The sequence below is a fragment of the Beta vulgaris genome, chromosome 3 (genome assembly GCF_026745355.1).
Source record: "Beta vulgaris subsp. vulgaris cultivar EL10 chromosome 3, EL10.2, whole genome shotgun sequence".
NCBI lineage: Eukaryota > Viridiplantae > Streptophyta > Magnoliopsida > Caryophyllales > Amaranthaceae > Beta > Beta vulgaris.
This window is the reverse complement of record NC_079204.1, coordinates 41,751,077-41,760,265: the sequence shown is the minus strand read 5'-3', so window position 1 is coordinate 41,760,265 and position 9,189 is coordinate 41,751,077. Positions and strand designations below refer to the sequence as shown.

The 9,189-nt window shown below is 31.5% G+C and overlaps 1 pseudogene; it reads right to left on the bottom strand.

Annotated features, from left to right (window-relative positions):
* Positions 1-5,897: 5,897 nt before the first annotated feature.
* Positions 5,898-9,189, bottom strand: LOC109136401 (uncharacterized; annotated as a pseudogene).

Here is a 9,189-nt window from a genome sequence, read left to right as displayed (position 1 = left end):
TACAATGATGCATTAAAATATTTTCTCTCTTTTTTGGTTTTTAGATAGAAGTATATGTAACGAGAATTTTGATCATGAAAAATAAAATTGAATTCATCACCATTTAAAAGCTTTTTTTCATTTTTATTTCATGGTACAGTACAACATAGTAACAAACCCTTTAATTAAAATCTAGATTACGCTGTGATAAATTTGTTTGGTCATTTTCTATTATAATAGTATGTACTGACCAATGATGATACGGAGCACTAATCATTTGTTTATTTTGTTTGTTTATAGCATCGTGGCTATGGTAAGTCGGTGCCTTATGGGTCTATTGACTTGGCCATGGCTGACAAAGAAGTGAGAGGGAGTTTCAGTATTGAACAAAGTTTAGTTGATTCTGCTGAGATTATCCTAAGTGTGAAAGAAAACCTCTCATCGCATGACTCTCCGGTTATCGTAATGGGTGTCTCATATGGCAAAAGTAAGTTAATATAATTGATAGAATAATAATAATTACGTAATTTTTTACATTTTTAACTAATCATTTTTGCACTGTTTGGTAGACAACCTTTTCATATCCCAAATTCCATGTAACCACAAAGGGGAAGAGTACACTCATTAGGAAATCATATCCCACTTGATATATGTATGATATATGTACAATATATGTACAATATATGTATGATATATGTATAATATATGTGCATTATATATGCAATATAAACATAAATATCTAATATTTTTTCGAAATTTAGAGTTGTAGATTTTCAATTGATAGTAATCTTACTATAAGTTTACAAGAGATGTGGACTAATTAGCAACTTGCAAATCCTTTTACTGATAGTGACTAAAACATGAAGTTTAGCTCATTGTAAGCTATAAGATCATACTACAATCAGTGACTTCTCTCATTTTCTCTCTCTAATCTCATCTCTTACAAAATACTATTAATTTCTACAAATCTCTAAAGTTCAACTTCACATACTATTGTTTCACGATATTAGAGCAAGTCAGTTCTGTAATTAAAAATTTTACACAAAATTCTTCTGATCGATCAAAATAATCAATTCATTTGAGGTTGATCATTTCTAGATTTCGTTTGGAGTTCTTCTGATTCTTGAGCTGGAATTCATCTAATTTACTATTTTAAAAGCTGAATTTTTCGTCGAAATTCATCTGTAAGTTCTTCAAATCCAAAAGCTACTTTATCTTATCTAAATTCAGCTCGCTCAGTTCGTCAGTGAAATAGTTGTTATTTTGACTCTGAGTTTTGCATGCATGTTATTACCCAAAGCTAAGAAAAATTCAAGTGGGTTAACTTTTTATAATAATGAAAGTGATCCGCAAAAATTCATATCTATGTATCTATAGGAGTGATCTATTTAGACAGATAAAATATTACCGTATCTAGTTTCATAATAATTTATTGTGTGCATCCTTCTCATTTAATAACGTTTAATTTGTTTATTAGGTTATATTAGAAGGCCCCTACTTTCCCAAGTTGCGCACATTAATTACTGTGTAGTGCTCTTATTACTACTAGCAAGCATTTGGTAGCAAGAAGGACGCAACATTATTTCTTCTCTGAGACAAAATATCAACACTGATCACACCAGGTGAGCTGAAAACTCTTTCTCCTCTTAATTTCTCAACATTATTTCTGCAAAAGTCTTATCTTCGACGCGATCCATGCATATAAGTATGTTATTGATCCTGGTGGAATATATAAACCTAGTTAGGTAGAAATTGGATCGAAGAATAAGGAGAACTTCCTTGTTAGAGTACAATAATATTTATCGCTTAATATTATATGTGTCTTTCTTTCCGAAATATGATCCTAAATTCCTAACATGAATACTGCATTATAGCTTTTTTCGGCATATCTTGTACTTTTGGTGTTGTTGTGGTGTACTTTTGTGAAATCCTCAAGTTAAGAGAAGAAATTGTTTCATGTTGTTTTCAAAAGAGATTTTCAATTTTTGCAGCAATGCAAGTACATAGGCCATAGCTAGTTGTTGCTCTAGTAGACAAGATAGAAGTATCATTAGTCTATCACTACAATTTGTTTCTTCATTCTTAATGCAGTATATTGATTTCATATGTTATCCAACTTACTATCCAATATTTACATACAATTGTATATGTTAGACCATTCATATAGAGTGAATGATATTTCTTTTTTTAAGATAATAATATATTTTTAGAACAATTGAATTTTATTTTTTTTGGAAATGTAGTCCAAAACTTTTAATAAAGGATGAGGTAATGAAAGATGAAAGGAATTATAAATAAAGTGTAGTTCAAAAAAGTCTAAGAAATAATCACAAATTAGGTCAACCAAAAGATTAAATAAAGATAAAGTTAAGATAAATAATGAGGGAAGTGTAGGCCAATTTTTTTTAAAAAGAATGATAAATGAGGTAAAAGAAAGAATAAAAGAAAGGAGCTAGAAATTGGCCATATCCTTTTTCGAACCTATGACTTTACATGATTATAAGCTTAAATCAAAAAAGCTTCTATCGATGTGCTACTGACTAACATTACCTTTTTGAAAATTATCTTTATAAAAAAGTTCTATCCTTTTTGGGTAAGCCTGACCAACTGTTGGAGTAAGCTAATAATATAATTGCATTCTCTTTATAATTTAAGAGACATTATTGACCTTTTGTGTTAGGATTTGGACATGCATGGTTCATGGTTGCATCAAAAGTTTGGCATGCATGTTACCAAAAGCTAAGAAAAATTTCAATTGGGTGGCAAATGACGGTTAATTTAGGCAAACAATAGGGCAAACTAAGGGAACTAAGAAAGAAATGAGTTGTACGACTCCAACCTCTTTAACTTCTTAATTTAAGGAATTAAAAAGGGAGGGAGTAAAAGATTACCTTCGGGGAGGAAAAGGGGAAGAAAAGAAAGGTGTGAGTAGGTAGTTTTTGTTCAATATGTCAGAGTAATGCACTAATGCTTTTGTTATATGTTCAATCTGTTGGAGTAATGCTTTTGATATATGTTCAATCTATTGGATGACTATGTAAAGAAAATAAAGGAAGTAATTTGGTGTCAAAAGCTAAAGCTACTGCATATTTGCTTAACTTAACAAAAAACAACATTAGTGTCTTTCCACTATAAATAGGCTACAGAGCATGAACTATTATCCTAGATAATAGCAACTTAAAACAAAGAAAATGGAAATAATGGCTCCAGTCATTACTCGCCCATATGCACCACAAACAACAAATTAAAGAACACAAGTTATTGGACTAAGTAAACAACTAAAAGCGGATACTAACTTCTGTCAATCTTGGTTTGAACTCGCTAGCTTGGTTTAATTATTCGACAAACCAAGCCATTTCCGGCAGGGATTAAGCAAAGATGTAGATTACTGGCTAAGCTACCAAGTTACATTAGGAAGACATGAAGTTGTGCATCACAAATGCAATATGAGGCCGATGCCATAATATAATGCTTCTAATGGGGTTCTTCCGTAGGATAAATTTTGTAGTCCCCAAGGGTGAAATTTAAGTAAAGCTGCTAATAAAATTGTAAACGGGAAATATTAACCTATATAATTGTAGATACTGGATAGTAAGTTCATTGGATATATTTGGTTAACAACACTTGAACTTTAAATTATGCTCAACATAACTCATAATAAAAGAACATAAAACAAATGCATCGTGGGTATCTCATATAAGACTTTTTCTTTTGTATGTTCAAAAGTGTGTCAATCACGTAGTTTGAATAGGGATGTGGATATAGGAGGACATGTATATGCTTAAAAGAAAAAGAGAGTTTATGATGTTAACTTCTCTAGTATATAAATAGTGTAAAAAAAGAACAAATATAGGAAAAGTAGAAAAACAAAAGAATAAAAAGATAAGCAATATATAGTAAACTGTAACATTAACAACATCTAGTTTGTAGTTGACTGACCTAAGCAATGACATAAATAGACACTAGTACTGGAGTTCATTCTCTATATATTACGAAACTCTCAAAACATATACCACCAAAAGCTAGCTACAACATAATAAAGGCCAAGAAGAGGAAATATCTATACTTTCATTGAAAACTTCTTTCTGAAGTCCCATAAAAATTCTTTGTTTAATACTAAATTTCAAAAGATCCTATCTTTAATGATGAGTGGTGTAAGAAACTGCTGACCCTTATATCTGTTAATACTTATTCTAAGGCATCATCATCGAGAACCCTGTGCGTGCATGTATCGTTGCTTCCAAGATGACCTCTCTAATTAAGGGTAGCCATTACATCTCAGGTCCATTATTTTTTCATTCATATTTCTTTGTTATTATCCCCTAATTTGTCTTCTAAAGATAGATTGGCCAATTTTGCAAAAGAAAAAAAAAAGAATAGAAGATATATTAGAACAACTAACGTAGAATTAAGTTAGTAAAAGGAAAACATATTGATTTCAGAGTGAAGTAAACTAGAATAACAAATCCTGTTGTAGAAGTATATTATGGTGATTGACATACAACATATAAAAAATTTGAAGTTTTAAAACAAATGAGCACATTGCAATAGAGCTTTGGTAACACAACCATTTTAATATATTGATTGGTAAGCGTAGAGTTTGGGTTCTTTCTTGAAATGGTAAGCATGAGGGGTGAAATGAAATCAATTGACATATGTATGATAAATATACAATATATGTACAATATATGTATGATGTATGTACAATTTATGTATAATATATGTACAATTATTGGAGATATACACATACAAGAGGCTGCCACATCACTTGAATAGCTAACAAACTATAACTAACTATGCAGTTAGTTATTTCTATTAGAAAGTTTGTTATGACATAACTTATTATGTTGATCTCATTATATATATAGCCTATCTTCTTCTCTGTAATTATTAACTCAGATTCATAATTCTAGTACAACTCTCTCTACTATTCTCATTTTCTCTGAAATCTTTCTCTTACATTGAAACTCTCTCAGTCTCTTCGTGGTATCAGAGCAGGAATTCACGAATTCTTAGTTCATTTCTTCACTGAAAAACGTATGCAATAGAGGTGATTGTTGTTTGTTCCTGGAATCCGTCAATCTAAGGTGAAAATTGTTTTGATAATCTCATCAAAACACCGAGGTGATCTTAATCTTCTATTTGAAATCATTAATTGTATTCTCAATCTCTCAATTTTGCGATCCTTTGATTGATTGAGTTTCTGCATATTATTTCTCTGAAATTCCGCATTTATTACCTAAAATTCTTCTGTTCTTATTCTGAAATCTGCATATTTGATCTGAAAATTGTTAAGATTCTACTAAACAAACTTGTTGAATCTTCTTCTTTTCTGATTTCTAAACAACTTCTGTTCAAAACCAATTTCGGAAATTAATTTTAAAATCAATTTTCGAAATTAACTTCGAAATCAAGGAGGATTCAATGGCGGAGGAAGAGAGAGAAATTGAGCGACCTAACAATGGCTTCCAAGAATCGTCATGGATGTCGAACTTGATAGCTTTAAATTTGTACATTATCGCGAAATTAGATGTTGCACTCAATAGAGAATGACTTACCATGGTTGGGGACAGCGCTTGGTGGCTCGCTAGAGGAAGGCGGGGGATGGAAGAGAGAGAGACCTAGACTTTGTGATGGTGTAATTGGAGAAACCGTGAATGTGAAGTAGGAGATAGGAGATGAGGTGTTAATTCACATGTGTGAATGAACCTCGCTCTTACAATAATTTATTGTGTAACAATTTTTTTTGCTAAGTAAGAGAAGTTGTATTATAACCAAGCCAAAAGATCTACATCCAAACAAGCCTACAAAGGCCAAAAAGTATGTGTAACAATAACTAGACCTAAAACTTTATGATCTACAATATTCACATCAAAACATTCATAATTTGGTTTCAAAAAACCACCTAACAATTAACATTATTGATTTATTAAAGCTACAACGAGGATGATAGTAATCCAGAAAAAGAAAGTTGGGGAAATCGCTTCCGATGTTGCTTTATGTAATTCACTCTGCTGGATCCAACGGGCTAATATCTTAATCTCCTTTTCTCGTTGGTGTCTCAACCATTTTGGATCATCTGATTTTGCACCATCAAAATCTAAGCAATGTGATCCTTCAAAAAAAAAATATTAAAGGAAAGGAAAAAGTATCAATGGAAAGCATAATAATCAATAAGTAAACAAAGAGTAGAAACTATACAACTTAAAATGTGATACTATACTACTCATATATAATTACTCGTATGCTCATCCAACAACTAATACCTTGTTTTGTAGTAATTGCCACCACTTCTTTGGAAATATCTTCTAACACCCTGTTTTTTTAATTTATTTATAGTTAGCCAATCAAAGAAGCTAAAAAAAAGATCAATTAAGTTTATTACTAAACTTACCCGAAAGGACTTAATGGATCCATTAGCCCATTTGAGAAAATTATGTTGCTAGCCGAGTTTTTAAGAGTTGATTTCATATCCGCCTATTAGATAAAAAACAATGAACAAAATATTATGAGCAAAACATAATTAGTAATGATATGAATATGAGATACAATAGAATCAAACATGTACCCTCAAAAAATAATAGAATTAAACATACATTGCCCCTGTAGTAAGTTGATATCCAATTTAGGCGTGGACGACGCCCATATTTCCTCATGCAATAACTAATAGCATTCGTTAAGTTGTAAGGTCTTGGCAGAAACATTGTACCATTGTCACAACCTTGACGGATAATTAACTCATTGCAAAGCTGCAGATTGGATGATAGACAAATATGGTTCATAGAACTCTTAATAAATGCAGGGAGTTAGGCAAGACTATTGAAGATTTCAAGATTCGGAATTGTAGGAGGCAGGACAACACACTTGCAGATAGTATGGCGAAATATTGTATGGCGCATCAAGATCCCCAAATATGTAATAGTGCAGCTAGTATTTTCACCTAGGTTCCTAGTTATTGCATAGAAGAATGTATTAGTAATAACACTATGATTGACTACGTGGAGTTTTTTGAAATAATGATTTAATTTAATGCATCCCCCTTATTTCACCAAAAAAGAAAACTCTTAATAAATAATAGGAAATTTTGTATTTAAAAAAAAAATGGTTTTCAACAAAAGAATTGTAACAAAAAATGTGTTTTTTGACAAAATTTTCTAAATAACGTAATTGCAATAATTATTAACTGACGGTATTAGTAATAAAAAAAATTATTAAAAGAGACGGTCTATTTTTTATATAAAAGTAGACCTAGTCACTAAATAGATTAAATTAGTCACCAAAAGAAATTAACTTAGTCACTATAGTAATAATAAGTAATAGACTTTATTTTACTGAATTACCTGCCAATCCCATGTCTTCAATGACATTTGATCAGTAACTTGAACAGGTATGGGATCTGGTAAGAAGCTTAGTTTAAAGCAATTTCCACGGTTTAATTCCAATACTGCACGGGAAATACCTCCTAAAATGTCATTATCTGGGCTTGGATTATATTATCGCAAATATCGTTGATTAAGGTGTTGAAACGTCCATTATATTGCGCGGCCATAGAATATAAGTCAGATAAGCTTGATGTAAGCTCATTGACTATCAATAATGGACTGAATCAAAAAAAAAAAACGTTGATGTTATGTCAAACTTTAATTATAGAGGAAGAAATAAACTGTTTGGACTGATCATAAATTAAAACTAATAAATTACTCAACTTTTACCTGCTAGTGCTGAAAAGATTGCTGAGATAGTCAAGATCATTAGGTCTTAGACTAATGTTTATGATGATCTCCCATGATGGTGTTATTCTGTTGTAACATTTTTCGCTTACAACCTGTGTAATAATATACAAGGAACATTTAATAATAATCAAATTCTAGGCCGGACCGGGTTCGGGATAGGCCGACACATTAGGAATCGGTGCATTCAACAGCCCGGGCAGGGTTGAATTCCGAGTCGATCTTTGTTGTCCAAAGAACGCTTTTTCGGACCAAAAAGTCATTTTTTGATTGTCCCGAATCTAAAAAAAAAAATCGAACCGATCCTAGAAAAATTTACCCAAGCCCGGGCATTTCTTTGTCCCGGTCCCGCGCGCTGGGCGACCTTTGATCAGTTGTAGTTTCATTAGACAACTCCTCGCTAAAGCTATGGTGGTTGAAATGATATCTAACTGATGGGGAAATGTTAAATTGATATACCAAATGTTAAATTGCTTAAAATGATATCTTTTACCTAAAAGAGCCAACCTATTATCTTAAAACAAATAACATCAAAACCTTTTTAAACTATTTTGATTTTAGTATATTTTCTTTAATGTGAAATTAAATATAAAATTGTAATGTACGCTCTTATATCATTGAAACGTCTTCAAATAGTGAATCATGTAAATTACCCAATCAACAGTCTTAGCTTGTTGTTTGTCTTGTTCTTAATCTAAAACTTCATATTAAATTTGATTGGAATGATTAGGAGGGTGCATGCATAGGAATGGATATGTAGACTGGTATTGTACACCATTAGACACCCACATATATTATATAGATGATCAGTTATGATGAACTAAAACCAATACCTCACAATCAAATTAATATGACAATAAACATATATATATATATATATACTACATATAATTTTATATTAGTGTGTGTAAATACCTTGAAATCATGGCTAACTACTTCACAATATCCACTCTCCGAGACATCCGTATAAAAGTAGAAAATAGGAGTTGAGGAGGCTAGTGCCCCAATAGCAATATGGGGAAATTTAAACCTAAACCATACAGCTAACACTGTAAGAAAAAGCAGAAACAATATCAGATTACATCCAATAGCTACAAGATCATATTATATATTTGAGCTATATTCACAAAAGTAATACAAAACAAGTTAAACCTACTTCCCGAATAGGAGCAACCCATGACAATTATCGGTGCATTTTGATCAAGAAAATTCTTCTTCACGAAAAGTATTAACTCCGCGGCATCCATAAGTGCTTGTTCGGAAGTTAAACACCCTCTAACTTCCTCATCTCGAGGGTTATGTCTATAGAGCCAAAAGGTATGGAATTGCCATAACCTCGGTGCTACCATAAAATAAACAAAAATGACTTGTATTAAATAACAAAAGAAAAAAAGACATACAAGATTGTCAGTCTATGTATTTGTAATAATACCTCAATGTATAAGACTATAGCCCCAAATCTTGGGGCAGCTTCATTCAT